Here is a 25,830-nt window from a genome sequence, read left to right on the forward strand (position 1 = left end):
CACGTGGGGGGCGGTGCTGCCCGGGGCGGGGCGGGTGGGGTCTCCAAGGAGGCCCTGCCCAGCAGGGTTTGGCTTTTCTGCAGGGGCGGAGAGATGGGAAGGAATGGGACATTCCAGGGCTGGGCTGGGGACCCGCCGAGAGTGGCTCCTTTGCCTCTGATCTCAACGTCAGCCCCCACCCAGGCTCCCTAGCGCGTTCCTGGTCTGCCCCCTACGCTGGCCACCTCTGGTCCCACTCTGCCTCCTACACGGGAGCCCTGCTCTGGGCTGCGATCTTGAGTCCTCAGATGCCCCAACCCTCATCCTTCATGGCAGATAGCTGGAGTTTCCAACTCTGTCCTGAGGACCCGAAGTGCGCTCCCTGGATGAGTCTGGGCTGTGCCCCTGCGGAGCTTCAGTTTCTCCAGCTTGAAGCAGTGACTCTAAAGGTTTATGAGCGCGAATAAAGGGTCTCCACTCGTGACTGGAATCCCCCAGGTCGGTGGAGGGCGTGTGGCTGATGGGCCGAGTGAAGGGCGTTAGGTCTGTCTAGCCGTGTAGCCACTTCTATCCTGGATATAATCTCATGCTTGGGGTGTCCAGCGTGCTCCCCAGCCACATGGGATTAAGCCCACCCTTGGTTGCCTGTAAATGTCATCTCCCTGTTCCGAGTCCCTTGATTGGCCCCATCATCTCAATCCCTGGAAACCCTGGCTGAGCCCCAGGGCAGGAGTAGCCTTTGATAGCCAGCCAGTGCTGGGATGGCCCCTGAGTGCAGGGTGTGCGCTGGGGAGCCCGCCAAGGCAGGCACTGACTGACTGTTGGACACTGTCCATCCTGGGATGTAAGTTGTGGTCATTCCTGTACTGGTACTCAGCTGTTCTTAGAATGCACAGTCCTTGTAGCCTCTATCTAAGAAGTCAGTCAGCCCCACTACCCCACCTACACACACACACACACACACAGACAGAGAGAGAGAGAGAGAGAGAGAGAGAGAGAGAGAGAGAGAGAGAGAGAGAGAGAGACCTTCCTGCCTAATCCAAACTGCAATTCTGGTTACCCAGTATCACCTAGGTCTGGCACCTTCTGGATAAGGGCTGCCTTTGGTCAGTGGGTGTGTCTATTAACTCGGAAGGAGGAATGTGACTTCAGCCCCAGCCTAGAGGACTGCTGGCCTCAGCCTGACCACCATCCCTCATCTACCTGAGCCACCCTGAGAGGCTGTGTGGAGGAGCTGTGCCATCTTTCCAGGACCTTCTGCAGTAGCCCGGATAGAGGTGGAGAGCCACCCTATCCCCCACCCCTCCCCATTGGCCTCTTCTTGAGGCTTTCTTCCCTGAGTGGGTTGGCTGGACCCAAGGACAGGCACCATGGGCACTGCTGGGGGCCCATTGGAACCTCAAGGTCAGGCCAGGCCACAAGCGGCCACAGCAGGGTGAAATGGGCAAAGTGGATAGTGGATAGCAGGGTGAAGGGTCAGAGATCTGGAATTTTGTGGCTGTGGATGCTGGGGCACGGGGTGGGGGAGGGTTTCCCTTGGATCTCGGTTTGGGCTCTCTGGCCAGAGCAGAGAAGTCAGTCTCAGCTTCAGGAACAACAGCTGTCCTGATTGCTGACATCCTCAGCCCCTTCCCATTTCCTTTTTTCCTTATTTTTTGAGTTGCTGTACCATGTAGCCTAGAAATCTTGATTCTCCTGGCTTGGGAAGTAATAGGATTACAGGATTGTGCCACAATATTTGATCTCTCTCTCTCCCTCCCCCCTCCCTCCCTTCCTCCCTCCCTCTCTCCCTTCCTCCCTCTCTCTCTCTCTGTCTCTCTCTCTTTCCTCCCTCTCTCTCCCCCTCCCCTCCCTCCCCCTCTTTCTCTCCCTCTCTCTTCCTTTCTTCCTTCCTCCCCTCTCTCTCCCTTCCTCTCTCCTTCTCTCTGTCTCTCTCTCCCTTCCCCCTCTCTCTCCCTTCCTCCCTCTCTCTCTCTGCTCCACTGTCACTCTTTGCATCACCAGACACCCAACCCCATCTTGTGCTTTCTTTCTGCACCCAAGGGTTAAGAGGAAGACTAAAGTGGCCTCAGAAATTTTCTTCTCTGGCCATGCTGGGCACACAGGGCCTTACATGACTTTAGGGATTTATTTCTAGAAGCCATAGCCACGGACAGCACACATCTGGGGTGTGAGTCTGTCCTTGCAGCCACAAGTGCACAGTGCTTCCCCACATCTCAACACCAGATGCCTACAGACACGCAAGCATGCGCTAGCCAGGCACACCCCGTGCCAACAGGACACCCGGGCAGAGGCCCACACACCTGCCCACACTGACAGTGTGCCCCCATGCTGACATGTCAGGGCCATAGCCTGATGAGAGCTCCCTACTGACTCATCGGGGAGCAGAGATTCTGTGTTTGCAACAAGGCAGGAGCAGACCTCGGCACTGCCAGCTTATACTTCACTGGGAACAAAGCAAGCAGGCGTGGGCGTTTCCAAAAGAGAAGTCTTCCCTCCGGGTGGCATGGTTGGCACCGTGTACAAGGCCCACACAAACAGCAGGGGCATCAGACGACCCCTTGAAGGTCCAGAGGGGATGCTTGACCCTGGGACCCCAAGCAGCCCCTAGGACTAGGTTTCATTTCCTCCGTCATATCTGTTCCTGGAATGTTTTTAATCTGAAACTGTTCCTTTTCTCTTCCTCCTGGGTGCCCTGAGATGCCTTCTGATGCTGTTATGGAATGAAGTAAGTGACAGCCCTTCCACACACCCACCGAGCTACCCACCTGCCCCTTAGCTACACGCCCACTTTGAACAGGTCCTGACAGAGACAAGACCAGTGCAGTTACCTTGGCTCTAAAGAGAATGCAGTCGTTGGTTCTGACCCCAGGCCCACACCCTCGGTATGAGCTCTGCCTCCACACCCCTCAGGGCAGTCCTGTGCATTTACCCTTTCTCCCGTGTGTCTGCATGAATGCCCTGGAAGTCCCTAAGTGATAGTCTGCAGGAGGTAGACACTGGAGAGGGCTCATCCCTGACCCAGGAAGAGGGCAGGCTAGAGCAAGGACTAAACATTGGCTTTGAAAAGGAGCAGTGTGCAGGTTGGTTAACCAGGGGCTTGGCTCAGGCCAGGATTTTAGCCTCCTTGTATGGATATTGAACAACACATCAGAGCAGCTCAGAACTGCAGAATCCGTGTTTGTGAAATTTGCCTACTCACTGAAATGTATCTACAGCTCCAAGATCAATACTGGAAGTACATTTGCAGCCCTTCACAGACATGCACACATCGAGAAAGTTGGAGTCACCAGTGGACAGGTGGAAATTTTCTCCATCTATGTAAGGCATGATCTTTCACTTTTGTGTTTCATATTGGTGATCTCACCATTAAAGTGGCCTCTAGGTATAAGCTCAAAAAACAAACAAACAAACAAACAAAAAAACGCCACACCGTGTCCTATGCAGAAAGCTCGAGCAGTCTATGCCTGAGTTCTAGTGCTGCAGTCCCCAGTCAGTGTTGAGCAACAGCAGGTTGAGCAGGGAGCCTTGAAGATGTGACCCAGAGGCTCACAGACACCTGCCTTGTGTTTCCTCAGAAGCATGGCTCAGTCTTTGTTAGCCACACCTGGTTGATGGCCCATAGCTGAGACACGTCAGTCTTTGTTATGTTGGCCGCTTTATGGGACATACCAACTGATGAAACAATATACATATTCAGCTGACATGCAATCATGGTTTACAGCATGGTGAATTTTCATTTTTATGTACCCATGGAGCTACCCGCCATGGAACACTCTAGACTCCTGGAAGTTTCACTGTCCTCTGCCCCCAAATTTGTGCCTCCAGAGATGAGGTCATTTCTCTTCTTGCCTCTTCATTTTCAGGTTTGTTTGTTTGTTTTTTCCTGCAGGGGAGGGCTAGAATTTTATAGCATGTCCACCCTTGTATTTAATTGACCCTTTCTACAGAAACCGAGGTTCACTGTGTGTTCTCCTGTATCCGTCACTCATTCTTTCTTCACTATCTCTTTCTGTCTCTATAAAGGAACTTTTTTGTTTGTTTGTTTGTTTGTTTGTTTTTTGAGACAGGGTTTCTCTGTGTAGCTTTGGAGCCTATCCTGACACTTGCTCTGTAGACCAGGCTGGCCTCGAACTCACAGAGATCTGCCTGCCTCTGCCTCCTGAATGTTGGGATTAAAGGCGTGTGCCACCAACGCCCGGCCTCTACAAAGGAACTTTACATATGAACACTGCATCTATAATCACTCCTGCCTCTCCCTCCCCTACCAACTCCCCTCATGTTCCCCCCAAAGTCCACAATCCCTTCTTTCTTTATTATTGTTACACACACACACACACACACACACACACACACACACACTCACATGTATATATATAACCTACTGAGTCCATTTACAATATATCTAGTTTTAGTTTGCTTCCGTGTATGAACACTTTTGCAGCATGCATGTCTGAGCATCATGGGAATGAGTGCTTACACAGGCCAGAAGGTGGCGTCAGATCCCCTGCAGGAGTCACAGATGGTTGTGAGCTGCCATGTGGGTGCTGAGAATTGAACCACGGAACCCTGGAACAGCAACCAGTGTTCTTAACTGCCCAGCCATCGCTCTAGCTTTGCTGGTATGTACATGTGTCTAGGGCTGACCACTCAGATTGGACAACCTGTGTGGGAGCTCATCCCTGGAGGAAGCAGACTCTCCCTCTCTCCCATTGGTCATCCATAGTTCTTTATTTAGGGGTAGGACCTTGTGGACTTACTCCTAATACCAGTTGACATGACTGGTATTATCATTATGCTGGTCTTGTTGAGGTGACCATATTGTTGAGAGTTCACAAATACCTTTTCCCTGTTGTGTTTAGTAGAAGTCCTAGGCTCATTATTTTCCATTGCCTTGAAATATACCATCATTACCCGCTGGTGGCCAATGGGGTTGGTGCAGCCAGTCATTAAGATCTACAGTTTACCCATCGGGACATGCATCCTGGCAGAGGTTAACCTCTGCTCTTAGGTGGACACTCAGCATGACATTGCAAGCACAGGTACTCATTCTTGCCCTTGGCTTCTTATTCTAATGGTGACACGTCATAACCTCACAGCTGGGTTCTGAGCTGGACAGCTGTGCATGGATAACTAACTGCTTGGAGGCCTTCCCCATCCCAGGCCCCTGGCCAGCCATGGTAATACCTGGGAACATGCCCAGAACATAATCTGGGCCTTTTTGCTGACCTTCAATGAGCCCAAGCCATAACTCTATCCCAAGCCACACTGACACCCGCATACACCTCTTGTCCTGTCTGAGGCCTCTGGTTGCCCCCCCCCCCATGGAGCATAGTCCAAAGACAAGCTTAGTGCAGTGTTGGTGGGAGGCCCTCAATTTTAACTTTTTGATGCGGTTGGGTGCTTGGGTCCCACCCTTGCCTAAACCCTGGCTTCTGAAGGAAAGGAGTGTTATTCTTAGTAGTCTTGAACCTTTAGACTTTTAGAGGGCCGGGCCAGGCAGCAGAGAAGACAGCTGGAACCAAGAAATGCCAGAGCTAAGGCCGGGACTACATCTGTGTCCTTCAAGTGATATGAACGGAGCCTGCATGTCCTCTCTGCTGACTTTGGCCATGGGCTAGCCTAGGGTCGGGCTCCTAGGTCTTGGGAAGCATTTGGGGTGGGGGGTGATAGTACTGGCGAATGTCATACAAAAGCCAAGGGACACCTCTGGGGGCTGACTCCCAACAACCTTTCTAGTCTCAGCTCTTCCTGAAGCACCCCCCCACTCCCAACTTGGTCTTCACACACCACGTCTCCGTGGCTCCCAGAATGTCTCTCTCCACTTACCACACTGGCCTTCAAGTCTCCTGGTCACTACAGACAACCACGCTGCCCCGCTGCACCTGGCTGATGGATCAGAAACTCTGAGAAGCCAGGCCATTGAGAAAACAGTGGACATAGCATGGCTATGGAGCACTCCAGCTCTTCAGCCCCTACCCCTACTCTTGCTCCCTGTCTCAGGTCACTGTGTATTTTAGGATTCAGGGTTACCTCGCCTATGAGTTTTCAAGGTCAACACTCAGCTTATTACAGCAGCACACTCAGAGTCACGCTACAGGCCTTTATTTGACTAGCCCTATTATTCTGCTTACTAACCCAGTAAACCCTGTCAATCATTCTCTAGGGCTTTACTTCCATTTTCAGATGCATTTCTGATTGAAATACATGGAATCTGCCTTGCCAGCATGCCAAGCGTCCGACAACATCAAATACAGTGATTCAAAAGCCCTGTCAAGAGCCCTACTATGGGAGCCAGAAAGACGGCTTGGCGGGCAAGGGCACTTGTTGCTTTTGTAGAGAACCTACATGGTGATTCACACCATCTCTAACTCCAGCCTCCAAGGCACTGACCCCCACGAGCACCAGGAACGAAAATACGAATATATATATATATCTATATATATATATATATATATATGTACACACACACACAAAATAAATTTAACAAAACCTCTAATATTGTCTCCAAAGGCAAGCTATCGCTTTCATTTCTTTGAATTTAAATCACAGACCTAAGTCAGTTACTCAATTACCCACGATTAATCTCCAGGGCACAACCACACCCACATAAGCACCTGGCTGTTCTGTCACCTCTCAGTGAAACCCTGCTCCTTTGACCCTCTTAGCCCTAGTAGTTGGACACTGAGATCCCGGCTTTACAGAGGACACTAGGACCCAGGGGAGGGATGGTCCCTTCTTGGTCTGGCCCTGTGTGCTGTACCTACTTTCTTGAGTGATGCTGAGCCAGCTCTGGACATTCCCCCACATCTAAACAAAGTCCAGCGAGTCACACATAACCCCAGGGTTTTCTGACTTCCTCTTAACATTCAACCCTAGGATGGCCTGGGGGGAAAAACAAGGGTGCTATTGCATGGCCTTTAATACCCCTGTGCTGTCCAGGAGCCTCTCTGGTTCCCCTGGGGCTTGGTCTGGTTGCACAATACACAGCCTGAATTAAGTGAGTTAAGAACATCTTATTCTTACATAACATCTGCCTTCCAGTCTTATTGCTAGACAGGAAGCAATGACTGACCCCATACAACTTGCTTCCCAGTTTGATGGGACCCACTGCCTTGATCATGGTGAATGCTGGTCTGGATCTTTCCTTACCTGTCTGGCAGGCACCTCCAGGCCCTGCCCCAGGTCTCCGTACCCTGCACCCACCTGCTCATCCCCAGGTAACACATAGCTTGCCCCAGCTTTGCCCCAGCCATCTCTGAATTTCCCTTTTAGGGGAAAGGGTCCGTTGTATCTTAGTTCTCCAGGCAGGGACAGAGTTTTCAGACTTGAATTGGAGGTGTATCCTTCATGCTGCAGCCAGCTCTGTGCCTGGGACGCAGCTCTCCTATGTCCTGCTCTGTGTCCTCTTCCCGGGCCTGCAGCATCCTTGCTGCCTCTCCCGTTGGTGTGTCACTCCTGTTTGTCCACTGACACCTCAGTACCTTGGCCTTGTTTGCAAATGAAATTGCCTCAAATTCTCATTTCATTACCTGCAATATCAGGATTCAGAGAGAGGAACGGCAGTGGACCTGTTGCTATTCTCTGGGCTTCAGGAAATCTGTGTGCTAAGCCCCAGGGCCCCATGGGCGAGGTGGACAGGTGCTGGATGCTATACTGAGCCCTTCCATAGTGAGTCCCTTCCTGGGCATCCCACCCCTCCCCTAGGACCAGACCTCAGTTTTGATGCAGGCAACACCTGATCTGCTGTCTGGGAGTTGGGGGAAGCTATGCCAAGCCATGTGGGTTGACTCCTTGCAGAACTTCTTCTTTACACTTTGAGTGATAACACTTCTCTGTCCAACAGACAGACACTCAGAAAGTCCATGCTGGAGTAGGGTATGAAGGGCCCTCCTCACAAGCTCGATTTTTCCTCTGTGGCAGTGGTTTGCAGTGTTTGCCCCTCCAGTGCCTGGTTCAAGGAGTCAGGATGTTTGCTGAGTGAGTCAGCGTGCTGTCAGTAGCAGGAAACAAGCGTGGCCTGCTCAGTCTGAGTCCCCTTTGAGCCAGGAGCTCTAGTCAGGGGCAGCCTGTTCCTTGGACTCTGCCTCAGAAAACAATTTCAGGATGAGTCAAAGCAAAACAAAGCTAGTGAATTTCTTGTTAAAGCAGAAGGACAAGAGGTCCTTGAAGAGCGTCAAATGTGGAAGTCAGGAGAGGGCTGGATCTAAACGCCACAGTGACCACCTGTGTGATCCAAGACTGTGACTTACTCTGTCTGCAGCTAAGTTTAGATGTTCGGGAATGTATGCGTATCATTTTTTAAAAAAATAATTTACTTAAATTATAGTGTGTGCGTGCGTGCGTGTGTGTGTGTGTGTGTGTGTGTGTGTGTGTGTGTGTGTGTGTGCAGGATGTGCAGGTGTCTGCAGAGGCCAGAAGCAAGGATCTCCTGGAGATGCAGTTCCAGGCTGTCATGAGCCACCCATTGTGTTTCAACGAACGGAACTGACATTCAGGAAGAACAGTACACATGTTCTTAACTGCTGAGCCATCTTTCAGTCCCTCTTTTTTTTTTTTTCTTAAAAGAATTTTTTTCCACATTTATTTGTTTGCATGTACGTCTGCATGCACACACATACACGTGTGTGAGCACACACGCCACAGTGCGTGTGCAGAGGGGCCAGAGGACAACTTGTGGGAGTCAGTTGTCTCCATCGGCGTTCTCAGGACTGAACTCAGGTTGTCAGTCTTGGCACTAAGCATCTTTACCTGCTGAGCCATCGTGAAGGCCCCTATTCCTTCTTCTTCTCTACAGGATTCTGTCTTAGAAGAAAGTTTTCTTGAGAAGCGTGATTGGGCTTTGCCACTGGAGAAGAGGTGCTAGGAGACATAAAAACTCGACCAGAGATCCTCCTTATCTAGGACACGGGAAAGCTGGACTTGAGGACTGGTTTCTAGGCCGTTTTTAACGACCTGCTCTGTAATGTTTCTGGGAAGGACAGGGTTTTGTTTTGTTTTTTTTTCAGGTGGACTGCTCAATTATATCAGGTTTCCTGTGTGTCAGTCAGTAAATGCAGAAGATCAGAATTAAAGCAAGGGGCCTTTCCCTTCTCCTGTCTCCTATCCTGTCTTAAACATCTGCGGGGTATCTTGGCAAGGGGGCTGCTGTGGTCGGAGAAGCCAAAGAGGCAGCCTCCAGTCCAGAGAGCCCACATCACAGTCTTGCTTTTCTCCCCACACTGTGCAGCCCCTAGTGATGGGCAATGTGTGTGTTCGTATGTGCCTGTGTGTCTGTGTATTCCAGGGCTCCTGCTCTTGAACTGAACAGCACTGACACAGCTAACAGAGCTGAGGGCCCTTCCTGTGTTGGTGAAGGGATGGCAGTCTCCTTTTCTGGAAGCTGCTGACTCAGGGCCTGAGTCATCTCCCGCCTCCCTGATGCAGCCACACTTGTGGTTTGCTGGATCATGGGATGGGGGATGGCAGATACAGACTGACCACTGAGTCACCACCCTGTGCTGGGCTATAGAAGCTCTTGCCGCCCCCACCCCCGACCTGCCCTGGGGTTTGGACTACCAAGGTAATTCTCAGAGGCTGGTTGTGCCTTGTTGGTTGTGTGCCCAATGGTCTAGGCCTTCTCTCTGCCCCTGATGAGAAGCTTGACCTCAGGCAGGTACCTACGATGCTGGGAGTTGGAAACTGGGAGCTATGGTCTCTTAGGTGATGATAGCAACCCAGCTTCTAGTCTCCAAAGGCAGCTGGAGAACCACCTGGAGATGCGTGTCAGGTCCTTCAGGTCCTGCTCAGCTGCAGCCAAGGAAAATGGCCAAGATATCAAGGCCAGGTAGAGACAGGACAAATGGCTAGGAGTCCAGCTAAGGACTTAGCTGAAGTCCAGTGATGGGGCTCATGGAAGGCACAAGCCAAGGGCTGAATCAGTGTGAAAGGGCAGATTCATTCTGAGAGCAGAAGCCAGGGAAAGGCCCTGCTTTGTGACTGGCTTGATGATGAGAAGCTCAAGTAGGACAGAGGCAAGAAGCAGGCCTGGGGAGCTGTCAAGCAGCAGATGGCTAGGCATGAGCAAGTTTGAGTCTTAGCTTAAAAGGAGGGAGAATGGCTGGCATGAGAGCCGGGTCACCAGTTCTCAACCGGTGTAAAGAAAGCACAGGCTGCCTGAGACCGAAGGAGAGTAGAGACACTGGGGGCCAGCACTGTGGTCAGCTGGCTGAGGTGAGGTAAATGTGCTATTTACTATGTTGTCTTCCCTCAGGGTCTCAGTCCTCCCTGCTCAGCCTGTGAGCCTTGGAGCACAGCAAGAACGGCTGAGGTCCCCGGGGAGTGATGTAGTTCCCCGAAGCCCTTGTCAAGCCCCGTTCTGAAAAGATAGAACCAGAGGGCACAGCAGACCCTGTTTTGTAGTCTACTCTCCCTGGTCACCAGCTATTGTTCAAGTCTAGAACAGAAGCAGGCTCTCTCTCTCCATCCATCTGCCCTGCTCAGTGGTACATGCTTGTAGCAGGTCCTCAGCATGAAGTAACAGACACCTGGTCTCAGGAATGGCTTGGCCTAGCAGATGTGGCCACCTCTTCATGGATAGGTGAACTGGGGTCATGGAGGCTAAGGGCTTGCTCAAAGGTGGGAACCACATCTGGTTATCACTGATCTGGGCTTTGGTGATATAGGCCCGGTGGTCAAAGTCTCAGGTCTTCCCAGAGTCAAGAACAGCAGGGCATCTTGTTATTCCTGACTCCAAACAGGGAAACTGAGGCTGAAGATGAGAGTGCTGGCAGTGCTTGGGTGTGCCTCGCAGGATACAAGCCTCAAGTGTAGCTGCTAGGGAACTAACTTCCTTGGGAGTAGGGCAGGAGAGGAGCCACAGCTCAAATCCAGGATGGCAGCAGGATCCAACTGGGCTTGTAAGTGCCTCCAGGCAGAAGGCCTCTTAGCTGGGCCTTTGGGCATGGCCTTAGCACAGGCCTGCCACAAGTGGACTTCACAGGGTTGGGATGGGTGCCTCGGGCTGGGTCCTATGGTCCTGCCACCTTCAGCCCTGGGACTAGGGGAAGGAACTTGACCACAGGCCAGTTTCTACAGCTGTTTTCCAGGACTGTCTGGGTGGGATGAGAGGCAGAAGATGAAGGGTGAGGAAGGTTCTCATGCCAGGGCTGGGGTGGAGGTCGGTCTGCCTCTCCCTGTAGCATTCCACAGAGGCCTCACCACCTACTTCTGAAAACTTCCAGTGTTTCCCAGCTTCCTCGTGCTTTCTGGAAACTCCTCCCTGAGCTCCGGTTCTTGGCCTGACTGCTCTTTTTAACTCAGCCCTCGCCTGAACCAGGTGGTTGTCTGAAGCCCCACCACACACTTGTGCTTCAAGGTCCCCCTCAGGAGGCTGGTGGCGCCTCCCCAGGGGACCGCCCAGGTGTCCTTTCCCTCCCAGGCTGAGGTCCTGGAAGGGACTTTCAGCTAGGTTTCACATAGGCAATTGATGGGGCCCAGTTCTGGGGAGCCCCTGGGGAGGAGACCCAGCTTGGGGTGGGGGTGGAGGAGAAGCTGCCTGGCTGAGTCACGCTCCTCCGGAAAATGAAGGAAGAGGAGTTTCCACCAGCTGTCTCCTCAGGAAGAGCACCAGAGGGCGGGAAGGGGGAGGAGGGAGGTTCAAGGAGGGCCAGGAAGTTTCCTAGCTATATAATAAGATGTTTTTTCCACTGCAGCTCCCCACCTAGCTCCTGCTTCCTTCACACCCCCACTACCTAAGCCAAGGGGTGGGGCTCCGGAGTCTGTGCAGGGAAACCCCAGGATTCCCATCTAAGGGACTCTGGGGACTGTCCCTGGGGGCTTTCTGGAACTGCCCCAGGGGCTTCCCCTTGCCCTGCTTCAAGGCATGTAAAATCTCCAGGAGGCTCCTGAACTCAGTACATCCAAAGTGTCACCATCCCTGGCAACACCTGCAAGCCCAGCTGTCCTCTGTCCCTAGAGGCATGCTTGTCTCAAAGCCCCTTGGACCAGTCCTCGTCCTGTGCGATGCAGACAGGTCTTTTCACAGAGTGGGGCAGGTTCTTCTTGACTGTGACCTTGAGAGTGTGACTGTGTGGTGTGCTGGCTCTCCCCCCAGCATGTCTGCAACTATGAACATAGCTGTTGTCCGTGTGAGAAACTTCCTTGCTGTCGACAGGTTAAGAATACTCTAAGCCAGGTGCATGGAGTTGGTGTAATCCTGCACACAGGAGGCTGAGGCACTGGTATTGTCATGAGCTGGAAGTCAGCCTGGACTTAGGAGTGTAAACTGAAGCTGCCAGATAAAGTCTGATTATACAAGGCTGACTGACTGAATGGAAATTCATGATTGCAGAAAATTGGAATGCTGCTGATCCACAGAAAAATTACCTTTACTCCCTTAGTAGCTTTTCATCATCCACCTCTGTGTCTGGACTAATACCCTTGTGACCATCAGGTAAAACCTTTAGAATGTAGTAACAGCCACCAACCTGAAAGCTAAGAATGTCACCAGAGACCTCTCAAGAGAGAGGTTGCCTCACTAGTAGTTTCTGCCTACCTGATGTTTCCACCAAGGAATTACTTTGGTTTTTTGAGCCACTATGTAGCTCTGTCTGTCCTGGAACTCACTATGTAGACCAGGCTGGCCTCGGACTCACAGAGAACCAAGTGCTGGGGTTAAAGGCGAGCTCCATTACACCCAATTTAAGAAATTTGCAGCCAGGTGGAGATAGCACACTCCTTTAATCCTAGCACTTGGGAAGCAGAGGCAGGCACATTTCTATGAGTTTGAGACTAGCCTGGTCCACAGAGTTCCAGGACAGCCAGGAATACGTAATAGACACACCCTATTGTAAACCAACCAAACAACCCTGAATGGAAACATTGGTGAGTACAAAAAGTGTAATAAAGAAGTTCTAAAAGTTACTTTAACATCAACTCAAGCCAACGACTAAGAAATAACTGTAGGTAAATTGCCAAGCCTCAGTCCAGAGAGAGGAGGGCTGGACATAATGGAGCTTCATACATGCTCTGTGTGTAGGAGGAAAGCATCAAATTGTAGTTCATTTGCATTTAAGTGGAGGGAACTGCTGGATTCCAGATAAATACTTACCAGGAACAAAGACACTGACTCTGTTTGCAGCAGCCAGGAGACAGCCCCTCAGCCAATGGCAGCCCTGTCCCCTTGTTGGGATGCCCACATAGGTGAAGCTGGATGCTCGGCTTCACCTAAGTTAGTGAATTTGTTAAGCATTTAAATGAAGCACCACATAGGAAATAGCAATGCGCAATCCCAAGTTTCCAGTGGAGTTCTGTAGAGAGAGATCTGGCTGCGCCGGAGCTTGTGGAATTCTGTTACATTTCTCAAAGGATGTCGTCTGCAACAATGTATAAGTGAAGCAGAGCTTAGATTTCAAGGAAAGTTTAAGTAAAATATACGAGCCCGTTGTAAAGGCTTCCTGTGTAAATGCCGTCTTCAGGTGGTTAAGACTCAGTGAGGAGCACAATGCTGAAATAGTAAAACCCAGCATTACAAGTGTCCTGGTCTGAAGCATATATTTATTTATTTATTTATGGTTTTTTGAGGCAAGGTTTCTCTGTGGCTTTGGAGGCTGTCCTGTAACTAGCTCTTGTAGATGAGGCTGGTCTCGAACTCACAGAGATCTGCCTGCCTCTGCCTCCTGAGTGCTGGGACTCAAGGCATGCGCCACCACCACCCGGCTATCTTGTTCATTTTTTTTTTTTAAGGATTTGTCTTTATTATCACTTTAAAATTGTGTGTATATGTGTCTGTGTGTGCATGTACATATGAGTTCAGGTGCCTGCAGAAGCCAGAAGAGGTGTCAGGTTCCCTAGAGTTACAGGTGGCTGTGAGGCATCTGAGCTGGGTGCTGCGAACCAAAGTCGGGTCCTCTGCAAGAATAATACACTCTTTTTTTTTTAAAGCTTTATTTATTATGTATACAGTGTTCTGCCTTCGTGTATGCATACACATCAGAAGAGAGTACCAGATCTCATTACAGATGGCTGTGAGCCACCATGTGCTTGCTGGGAATTGAACTCAGGCCTCTGCAGAAGCAGCCAGTACTCTTAACCTTTGAGCCATCTCTCCAGCCCTTAATACACACTCTTAACCACTATGTCTTTTCTTGGTTTGTCTTTTGAGACATTGCTTATGCGTCCCAGGCTGGCCTGAATCCACTGTGTAGCTGAGGGTGATGGCCTTGAACTTCTGATTTTCCTGCTATCACCTCCCAAATGCTGGCATTAAAGGCTTGCACCACCAGGCCTAGTTTATGCCATGCTGGGGATTAGAACACAGGGCTCTTGTGCATGCTTTTATTTTTAACTATGTGTATACAAACTGGGCATAGTGGTGCACACCTTTCATCCCAGCACTCGGGAGGCAGAGGCAGGTGGAGCTCTGTGAGTTCGGGGCCAGACTGTGCTATATAGTGAGTTCCAGGATGGCCAGAGCTATATAGACCCTGTCTTGAACCCCCCCATCAAATTATGTGTATATATATGTGTCTTTGTATCTGTGCATGAATACAGTTCCAGAGAAAGCCAGAAGAGGGTGTTGGATCCCCTGGAGCTGGAGTTACAGGCAGTTGTGAGTCTCCCAGTGGGTGCTGGAATCTGAACTCAGGCTCCTCCTAAGAGCAGTAGGTGCTCTTAACTCTCAAACCATCTTTTTAGCCCTCCAATTCCCCCCCTCAACTCATTGCTTTTAGCATTCTTATTTGAGATGTCTTTAGGGAAATATACATATTCTCTGTAGGTGTTTTTAAAAATGTGTTTAAGTGGGTGTGGTACACTCCTGTGTGTGTGTGTGTGTGTGTGTGTGTGTGTGTGTGTGTGTGTGTGTGTGTGTGTGTGTGTGTAGAGGCTCACAGTTGATGTTGGATGCCTTCTTTGCCTGTTCTTTACTATTTGTTGAGGCAGGGTCTCTTGCTGAACCCAGAGCTTGCCAATACGATGTAGTCTAGTTATCCAGTTTGCCCCAGGCATCCCCTCCTGAGTGCTGGAATTACAGGTGGCCTCTACACTTCCACCTTTGCCTGGGTTCTGGGAATGCAAACTCCAGATCTCACACTTGTGAAGCAAGCACGATGCCCAAAGATATCTCCCCAGCCCTCAGTAGATGACTTTGGCTTTATTAGTTGTTAGTTTATTAGAAGTTTCCTGACTCTCACTCATCAGGAAAAGCAAACTAGACCCCAGCGTGTATTAGTTACTTCTCTCATCGTTGTGGCAAAATACCGGACAAAAGCCACTTAAGGGAGGAAGGTTATTTTGTCTCAGTTTGATGGTAGCCTGTCTTGTCAGGGATGTTCATGGCGGCAGGAGAGGGAGCCAGATGGTCACATTGTATCTGCAGTCAGGAGGCAGATGTACAGCTTACTTTCTCCTGTTTATTCAGGCTGGCACCCCAGCCTATTGGTGGTGTCACCCACATTCAGGTCAGTTCCCCGCTTAGCTAAACCTCTCAGAAAACACCATCATAGACAGACCCACGGTGTGTGTTAATCCAACCAGAAGAGAAAAAGACCATTACCATAATCTTTGAGCCAAATTTGAAACAAGCTTTATTAAATAGTGGCCAGGATGATGATGGACACTCGCCAGATTCATACCTGGGATTCCCAGAGTATGGTCCTGAATTACATTAGTCAGAGGCTTATAAAGACAATACCTTTATAAGTTACATACTTCCTGCTTTTATCCAATTGTGGGCAAGCATACATTCTGACAAGCTTCCGGCCTGCCTACCTCTTATGTGTGATCAAGCACATCCTGTGTGTTGGGGCAGCGAAGCTTGTTTAAGAAAGCGAAGCATGTGGCCTTCTATTGTTAGACCCCCGAAAACTCAAGTATCTGGGGTCTCAGGCCAGGTTCGCGGTCACCCCAATCACCAGGCGGATTCGAGAGCTTGCTGCAAACTGCACGAGGCTTTATTGTAACTTAACGAACTAACCCCATGTTAGCTCAGGTCTTTCACCCACCCGCCATGGCGGATGGCGAGAAAAGACGGCTCCTAAGGTCTCCCCAAAGATCTTATAGGGCAGCGTAAGGGGAGTGTCTAGGGGTACGCACAGGCTCATGATTGGTGTGCTTCCAGGCTTGGAGGGCTTGCCCTGTGTTGATTGATCAACTGGTTGTTATGGCTCATAGGCCCTCCCAGCGCAGGTCGGTGGTTGCTATGCTCTCTACATCATTGCTGTGCTCTTGTCTGTAAAGCACACCCAGAGCCATAAAGCATAGCGCCACCAGCTAACTTCTGATTGGTTCCTTGTCACGAGACAGGCATCTGACTTTCTGGTTTCTAGGACAAGGTCATAAAGGCACATGTTCAACCATTATGGCTGCCAAAAGGGAAGCCGGTTCCTTCACTATCTTACATGAACCACAGAATTCCAGGAAGTTGCCCGTACTTGGGCAAGTGAGGCTTTCGGGTTAGAGGTATTTTTGTTTTATAGATCTTGTAAGCACAGTAATTTAAACTTAAAATGTAACTTTGGCTGTCACATTGCCCCCTAGAGTTGTATCTTGAATCATATCCTCGATTCTGTGGTAGGTACCTATTTATCTTGGGATGTAAGAACCCAACATAATGTAAGAACCCAACATAATAAAAAAACAAAAAAAAAAAAAAAACAAAAAACACAGCCAGATAATCTCTAATGACTCATGACTGGTTTTGTATAGAAACAACAATTTTCTCTTAAATCCGTACAATAACTTTGCTCTTCTATGTAGAGCAGGTCCAGTGCCGTTTCACACTGTAGAGCTTCAGCTAATGGATCTCCCTGTTGATAGATCTTGGTCTATTTGGTTTTAACAGGTTCCTTTTCTGCTATGTCAACAGGCACTGTGGGTAGCCATCTTGTGCCCTTTGCGAGGGAGTTTCCTTTCAACCTAACATTCTAGCCTTTTGTAGGGGATGAGGGGGCTATGTACTCTCTTCTGTAACTACTTCCTGCTGGAATTAGGATGTCATTGTCAGGACCCAGGAAGGCTAGTCAAAGGTCAGGAAGGGATTCAGACAATGGAGCATCTGTTTAGCTGACCCCCTGAAGAGACAGGGACAACCACATCGGCTGGACTGGTCCACACCAGCTTTCAGTAAGGCCAGGGATCATAGCTGTTTGGAGCAGTTTGTAGTCTGTAGATGATTCCTGGAAGGTATCTGTCAGCCAAGTGTAAATCTGCTGAGACAAATATACACTGGGAACAGAAGTTAAAGTCAAGAAACTTAAAGGAGGTTGGGTAGTGGTGGCTCATGCCTTCAATCCCAGCAGAATGATCTCTACAAAGTTACGCAGAGAAACCCTGTCTCAAAAATCCAAAAAAACAAAGGAAGCAAAAGAAACTTAAGAGGAAAATCTTACATCTGGAGAGTCCTCTTCAGGAATAGGCAATAAGCAGGGAAACTTAGGCTGTTGGCTGACAATGACAGGAGTACTTATCTGAAGTCCATTTGACCTGTGACATGTGGACTCAAGTCATATGACTCCCCGATGCTACGGATTTTTAGTTTATAAAAAATTATATTAGCATTACCACTGTTTGAAATCTGTACTGAAATCCTTGTTGGAAAAGCATCTAAGAGGTGTCAGTGAAACAGCAGGAGTAGACTCACGCCTTTGAGTCACAACAAAGCTCTCTGGCTCTGGGTTAAAGGACATGAACCTTCTCTTCTGTCCAGATGGCTGGACATGTCATTTGGATGGAGATGTCTTTGGCTCAATGAGAAGCACCTTGAAGTCTATACTTGGACAACGAAAGGAAATTTAAAACCTCGGGCTTGTCAGAACTCCCATCTATCAATGCTAAAACTTCGAACCTTTGAAATCTTAGTGTAACAGCACAGAGAGGAAAAGAAATCTGAAATCTTTTTCTTTTTCTTTTTTTATTTTTTACATCCCTTAGATCACTTCCTTAGACCTTTCTTAACTTACATTTACACATTTTAGACTCTCACAATTTATGTAAGCTTCTTCACATCCTCAGAATTTTCCAATTTGTATTTACCTTAGAACACTTTCTTAGACCCTCAGAACTCATGTAACTTTAAACCCCTTTCTTTCCCTCTAATCATTTACCAGAGACACATGGAGCTATTACTGAGATAGCAGTTATTGCAAACCAAGTTCTTTTAAATAAAGGAATAGCCAAGCGTTGGTGGTGCATGCCTTTAATCCCAGCACTCGGGAGGCAGAGGCAGGCAGATCTCTGTGAGTTCAAGGCCAGCCTGGTCTCCAGAGCGAGTGCCAGGATAGGCTCCAAAGCTACCCAGAGAAACCCTGTCTCGAAAAACCAAATAAATAAATAAGTAAATAAATAAATAAATAAACAGTAAAGTCTTACATCTGAAACCTGTTTATCTTTTAAGATGAAGCCTGTTAGCAAGGCAAACTTCACTGCCTTTCTCGGGAAGAGACCTAGTAGCTCTAAAAATGGCAAGGCCTGGTTTTTACATATGAAACAAACTAACAAGGTGGCTGCAGCCTTGGGGATGGAGCTGGTTTGCTCCAAGTTGTTAACATAACATTAGCACCATCCAAGATCTGAGAAGGATAAATTACAGCAGGAAATATAAACCAAATGACCTATGTATCAACTAAAATGACAGCGACTTACCACTATCTAGACGTTCCCTAGGCCCCTGTGGTCACAATGGCTTAGTTGGGGGCAGAGGTCCCAGGGAAGCATCAGTCTTTGGCCACAAGGCCCAGAAGATCTGAGATGCTTTCCTGTGGAGGAGGAACTTGGGGGACTGGCCTACCTTGTCTGAGCAAAGTGGAACAATCAACTTAATAGTGTCCTGCTTGTCCACAGTTCGGGCAGGGTCCTGGAGGCGGGGGTTATGGCGCAGTTCTACTCAGTTGTTAGCGTTACTGCAATCAAGATGGTATTGTCTGTGCCCCATCATCTTTTTTGGAGACCTTAGGTTCACCACTAGGAGCTAGAATTTCTGTCAGTTATGGAATGCCATATTCAGCAGATCTCTGAGGAGTTTGAGGGCCATAATCTATGAAGTATACCAGATCAGATCTTAAATAAACTTTAGTTTTTTTTTTTTTGTTACCTGCTTTATGCTTAACCTATAGGAGGATAAATAAATCTTGTGTCTGTAAATGGATTAAATAACAGTTTACAGTAAGTTAGTAGCTTTTAAAACATTATGGTTTTACAGTTTTATTTCTGTTAAGTTTGAGCCTGACAACAAAATTCTGAATCAAGGTTCTTTTGGTATCAAAATAAAACTTTAAATCTTTCCATAGGGAGACTGGCTGCACTCCTCATCCTTTCACAGTGCACCTACAGCAGAATACCATAGTTTCTTGTGTGACTCAGTTTACCAACACAGACAAAGCTTAACAGAGTTAGAACAGACAAGGAGGCGAGACTTAATTCTTGAGCCAGTCTCTGTTAGCCAGAACAGACAGACTGTGGGTAGGAGAGACGCTCTGTAGGCTCTTTGCCAGACTGCTCAGGTCTTTGTCTGGCTACAGTTTCTGGTGTTTAGTGTTTGGTGATTGTAGCTGTGGACCCAAGTCTTCAGTCTTTTATTTATTTAAAAATTGCATGTTAATAAAGACATCATAGTGTAACACATTTTATAAAATTAAAATGTCCCACAGCCTTATGAATTTATATATTTTAAAAGCCATTACTTAAAAAGATCCAGTTTTTTTTCTTTTAGTTTAAACTTTCTATAAAACTCCAAAATTTCCCTTTAAAGAAGTTTAAAATCTCTCAACTGTGGGCTCCTGCAATATCAAAAAATAAAGTACCTTTTTTTTTTTTTTTTTTTTTTTTGCTTCAAGAAGGATGCAACACAGCATAGTCACAATCTAGACAAGGCAAAAACCAAACTCCAATAGTTCAAACAACTCAATGCTCAACATCTGGGATTTATACACAGCCCTCTGGGCTTCCCCAAGGGGCTTGGGTCACCCCTCTGGTCCCACCCTTGGAATTACATACTGCCTGTGGCACCCACATTTTCAAAACTCCTGGGGCCTGCATTTTCACCAATATCCTCTCCTGGGCTGTCTTAGGAACTCCAGCCTTGTCATACTGTGCCTAGCCTTAACTGCTCTCCATGAGCCTTTAATGTCTTTAAAACCAATACCACCTGGGCGACTCTTACATCACAGAGTCAACTACCAGCATGAAGTACCTTCTTGCATGTGAAGGCATGGAGGCACAGCTTTCACACTGGGCATTGTGAATGCAAGTCTTCCCTGATAATTGTTCTTATTGTATAATAGTTTATTGATGTTAGAGAAAGAGTCTTTTATTGGGCTAAAAGGGGGAGATGTTGGGATAATCTTTTTGTACACTGTACAAAGATGTGTCTCTGTTTTACCACACCCTCCCTGCCTAAGGCACCTTCTAATTGGCTTAATAAAGGGCCGGATAGCCAATAGCTAGGCAGGAGAGGATAGGCGGGACTTCTGGGCAGAGATAGGAACCCAGGGAAAGGATCACCAGTCAGTTGCAGAGGAAGTCAGACTTAAAGCACTGAGCAGAGGTAATGAGCCGCATGACAAAACATAGATTAATATAAATGGGTTAATTTACATTTTAAGAGCTGGTTGGGAACAAGCCTAAGCTAAGGCCAATCATCTCTGTGTCATTTTTGGGGAGCTGATGGACCAAAGAAAGACCTGCTACAGTTTCGTGTCACTGAATGTCTGGATGCATCCTGAGGACTGTGTCCTCAGGCAACTTCCCAGTCATCTGATATCATACAGACTAGGTTGCTTACGATGCCCATAGGGACTCTGTTTCATAGTCCTGCATGGCTGGACAAACAGTGTGTGTCTGGCTGGCTCTGCATACATTTCGGCTGAGTGCTTCTTAGGAGTGGATCTGCATATGTTCAACTTTAATGGTTGCAGTTCCATACTTTTTCATTGTGGATGCACCAACCGTTAGTCACCAGCAGCACATAGAAACCCTGCCCTTCTGTGTCCCTGGAAATAACTAAAAACACTCTTTTCATCACACTGACCAGTCCTGCTGAGATCACACTGGTTCTAATTCATATTCCATGGTCATATTTAACCCCGGCACCTTCCTATATGTTCACTGACCTCTGAACTATCCTCATGCAAAGTGTTTTCAGGTTCTTCTGCCCATTTCTTCTTGGAGATGTCTTCCCTTTTCATATTGTTTGGAAAGAGCTCTTTCTTGCTGTTTATTTTGAGATAGGATCTCATTATGTAGCTCTGGCTGCCCTGAAACTCTCTATGCAGACAAGGCCTTGAACTCAGAGATCTGTCTGCCTCTGCCCCCGAGTGCTGGGATTTAAGGTGTATGCCACCAAGCCTGGATTGGAAGAATTCTTTATATATAATCTGAACAAAAGTCCCCAGTATGTTCCTGTGCACACATATATAACAAATGCCCCTGCCTTCTTTTTATCTTTTTTTTTTCTACTTTTCTCTTACTAAAAATAGATTCTTATACAATATATTTTGGTTATGGTTGCCCCTGACTTTTAATTGTGGTTATCAAGGGAGTTTTTTACTAATTAAAAAGAAACACACAAACACACTCTCTGTGTAACAGCTACTGTTCTCCACAGCCTCTGTGCAGTTACATGCATTACCTACTTGCCCTTTCTGGTGAGCCCTGATCTTCCTCGGAGTATAATTTGATGAACCCCAGTCTTGCTCTTGTTTGTCAGTTTGGGGGATATTTTTGCAGGTGTCGTCCAGGAGCCTGGCAGTTCTGTATCAGGCTGTGTGGGAACTTCCTGCTGCAGAACGCGTCAAGGCACGGTCCCATGCCACAGTGGAGAGATGACCCAGAACAAGAGCTGGTGCCTTCTTTCTTGGAGGCCCTGTGCCTCTGTCTACATACAGCAATCCCAGAACTATGCTCTCCTCACAGTTCAGCTCTCTAGTGTGCTTGAACTTGCTGAGTGCTGGGAACATGCAGACTGGTCACAGTGTCCTCAGCTGGCCCCAAACTGCTATTCCTCAAGCTTCAGTAGCATCTTGAAGTCACCTGTTGTCTTAGGGTTTTTTATGCTGTGAAGAGACACCATGATCATGACGGCTCTTACAAATGAAGACATTTAATTGAGGGGGCTGGCTTACAGTTTCAGAGGTTCAGTCAGAGATGGTACTGGAGCTGAGAGTCTTACATCTTGACTCAGAGGCAACAGGAAGTCAACAGTCACACTAAGAGAAGCCTGAGCAAAAGAGACCCCAAAGCCCGCCCCCACTGCAACACACTTCCTCTAACAAGGCCACACCTCCTAATAGTGCCCTCCCTTTGGGGGCCATTTTCTTTCACACCACCGCATTCCACTCCCTGGCCCCCAAGGCTTATAGCCATATCATAATGCAAAAAAAAAAAAAAAATGCATACAGTACAACTTCCAAAGTCCAAATAGTCTATAATAGTCTCAAACTTGTTTCGAAGCCCAAAGTCTCTTCTGAGATGCATGGCAAATCTTAACTGCAGTCACTGGTAAAAATCAAAATAAAAAAGCAGATAGACACAAGCTTCCAGTATATAATGGCACAGGATATCGGTTACCATTCAAAGTGCAGGGAAGGGGGCATAGTGAGGAAACACTGGACCAAAGCAAGACCGGAAACCAGCTGGGCAAACTCCAAACAGCATCAAAAACTCTTCAGGTTTCCAACTCTGTTCAGCTTTGTTGACTGTAACACACTTTTTTCTCTTGGGCTGGTTTTACTCCCAATTAGCAGCTCTCCTCGGCAGGTAGCCCACTCACACACTCTCTTGACGTCTCCTTCAGATCTCTTCTTTATTCTTTCCCCACATTCTCTATTCTTTATTTTCCTGGTGGTTTCCTTCTCTCATTCTTGATGTTTTCCTTCTAACTCATTTTAACTCTGTCTTTATAGTTTCCCTCACAGATTATACACCCCAGCAAAATCTTTCAGGCAATATAAAAATTACAATGTGGTTATATTCTGTTTTTCAACTGAATGATTACAATGAATACAAGTAAAAAGAAAGCATGTTTTCCATATTCCTTGCATGAATAAACATTTTACATATTACAGGTAAAAAACAAATTATACCAAGAACCCATGTACAGTCATATCCAAGCAACTTGTTATAGATTAACAGGTTGTAAGCAAGCAAGATGTTCTTTTACTGGCAGGCTGCATTTTATGGTTACAAAGAAAGAACTAATCACTTTATTACTTATCTTGAAAAGTAATCTTGGTAGGAATTTTAAAGGAATCACAAATCTAAACTTTTATATATGAAAAAGAATCAGTCAGCTCTACTTTAAATCTTTAGCGTACATACCCCCTCATCTATATTTTTTTTATATCAGGAGGTTAGGGCAGAAGTGGGTATAAGGAATTAATCATCACCCTTGGTCATCAACCAATACTAACAAGAAAGGCATGGCAGCTAATAAAAATTGGGCTGCTTTGTTCTCGTTCGCTGACCTTAATGAGTTCCTCATTCAACTATGTGCCTTTCTAAAATTTTAGATTGTCTCCTTGGGTTTTTCACCTCAAATCTATTTAACAAAAACATCTTAGCTTAACTTTATTTTCAAAGCTTTGTTTCAGCTATGATGCACTCTGAAACTTATGGATCTATCTCCCAACATTAAGATTAGAAAAATTTAAACTAGCCGGGCTACTGGGACTCAATTGTTTTTCTTAATCATTAACCTAAGCCACAGTCTGTACAGCTCCTCAATAGAAACACTCATGTGTGTGGCACTTTCTTGTTTCATTTTTTTTAATCACCAAAACTCCATTTAAACTAACATTATCATTATCAACTAGACAGCAGAGCTTAAGAATAAATCATCTTCATAATAACCCACAGGTAAAAATGCCCGGTAGAATGGAATGTTTCCTCGAGATAAGCACACTACATAACAGGCAGTGGGGATCTCCCATCACCCATTCACACCATGTCAGACGCCAGAGAGGGGAACTAGAAGGTCCCCCCCGCTAAGTCCAGGGTAGAGAGTGACAGGGCTCAGAAGGACAAACACAGACAGAAGGACAGCATGCACCAGACTTGGCTAATGCATCTGACTCAAAGAAAATTCTAAAGGCTTCCAAATAATGAGAAAATCCCAACAGAATTCAGGTACCCCGGTCCCTTTACCCAAAGCATTTACACAGCCATGCATCAGGGAACCAAAGAGAAGCAGGTGACCCAGCCTAAGTCTTCAGAGACGTCACTGTTCAGTACCAGGGTGAAAGAAGGGCTTTGGGCATAAAAAGCCACAACTCTCACAAGCCTGCTTGGAGCCTCGACTGAAGAAACACTCATGTGGAGAGCCTCAGGATGGACAGTGGATGCTCCTGAGTTTGTTTGGGTTGTCTTGGTTACAGGAGATGGAGGGGGAAAACTGTGACCCAGTGTCCAAAACTAGCATCTCTGGAATACCTTCTTGTGGGCTTGAATGGAAGCCTGTAGGCTACTTCACCACTCCTGGTCTAATGCAGGTGAAGGGCCGTGTGGTCCCACAGAGCCTGCGAAGCCACCCCAGTAGAACACGTATCTCCCTGTTGATTATGCCGCCTTGAAGCTTTGTTCTTGTACTTTTTTTTTTTTTTTGATCCTTGAGACCTGGGGCTGGATCTTGATTAATGTATTATAGAGAGAAAGGTCACTTATTACTCTATAATAAATTAGACTTTTATTACTTTGGTAATTGTATTTCAAATAATTGATTTCCTGTGTAATTTGGAGCATCTATCTTGGTGCATTTGCAAACTGTATTCTAAAAGGGATACTGGAACTTTAGGGCAAAGGTCCTGACTCTGAGTTACTGTCATTTCTATATGACATAGACAAATCTCTTCACTGTGCTGTGCCATCTGGAAATGATGGGAAATGGTGGGTCTCTACAAGCTTCACGGCTGGCAGGGAAACAAAGAATGTGAGGCAAGGAGACTCTGTTCAGCATGACTTAACTGGTGCTGTGTTGTGAAGTTTTCCTAAGCCGTTTGGCCCCACCCAAATAAACACACAAGACTTACATTATAAGTCATATATTATATATCATAAAACTGTTGGCTAGTGACTAAGGTCTCTTATTGGCTAGCTCTGTCTTAATTATTAACCCGTTTCTATTAATCTATGTATTTCCACATGGTCTTGGCTTACCAGAGAAGGCCTGGCACAACTTCTCTTTCCAGATTCACATGGCAAGTCTGTCTGCCTACACTTCCCAGAATTCTCCTCATCTCCTAGTCTGGTAACCCTGCCTATGTTTCTGCCTGGCCAATTGGTGTTTTATTCATCAACCAGTAAGAGAAACATATATACAAAAGGACATCCCCACCAGTGCTGGTTCAAACTTCTAGAGTCTGACACCAGGCCAGTTTGTTTCAGACATATTTAAATACAGTACAACTTTGGAAAGAAGTTTCCTGGTAACAATTATCCCAATCTCATGTGCACAGTAAAACTTAAGGCATGACTACATAGAAATTTTTTTGCCTTGTGACTTCTACCATAAAGATGGGTTCTATAGCTTAAGGGCATAGGATCTGTTGTGGTCTCTGACCAAGATAGTGCACTGGTCATCAGGCTGTTAAATACATGTGACATCTTCCCTAAGGATGGTTCTGTTGGTGGGAAAACCGAAGCTAAAGATAAAGGTCTAAGGAGAGAGAGAGTCTGGGATAAACATTCTGGGGGATTCTGGTGAGGCCTGGCCCTATAGACAGCAAAGGCCATCAGGTTATTAACTATATCCACTCCTGGCCTTCTGGGTGTAAAACTGGCACACATTCCTTCCTTGAAGAGATAAGCATGGGAGATTAATTGTCCTGGTTTCCTTAGTGCGTATCTGTGTGCACAAGGACGCCAAGCCCTATACCGAAAATG

The 25,830-nt window shown here is 47.3% G+C and overlaps 2 long non-coding RNA genes across 2 annotated transcripts; both read left to right on the forward strand.

Annotated features, from left to right (window-relative positions):
- The first annotated feature begins 44 nt into the window (after positions 1-44).
- LOC118238858 lies at positions 45-4,534 on the forward strand. The gene is made up of 2 exons (XR_004770162.1): positions 45-477; positions 2,680-4,534. It is a non-coding gene; the product is annotated as an uncharacterized LOC118238858 (long non-coding RNA).
- Positions 4,535-6,466: 1,932 nt separating this feature from the next.
- LOC118238859 lies at positions 6,467-9,072 on the forward strand. Its single transcript, XR_004770163.1, has 2 exons — positions 6,467-7,199; positions 8,777-9,072. It is a non-coding gene; the product is annotated as an uncharacterized LOC118238859 (long non-coding RNA).
- Positions 9,073-25,830: the final 16,758 nt, after the last annotated feature.

The sequence above is a fragment of the Cricetulus griseus genome, chromosome 5, assembly GCF_003668045.3.
Source record: "Cricetulus griseus strain 17A/GY chromosome 5, alternate assembly CriGri-PICRH-1.0, whole genome shotgun sequence".
Taxonomy (NCBI): domain Eukaryota; kingdom Metazoa; phylum Chordata; class Mammalia; order Rodentia; family Cricetidae; genus Cricetulus; species Cricetulus griseus.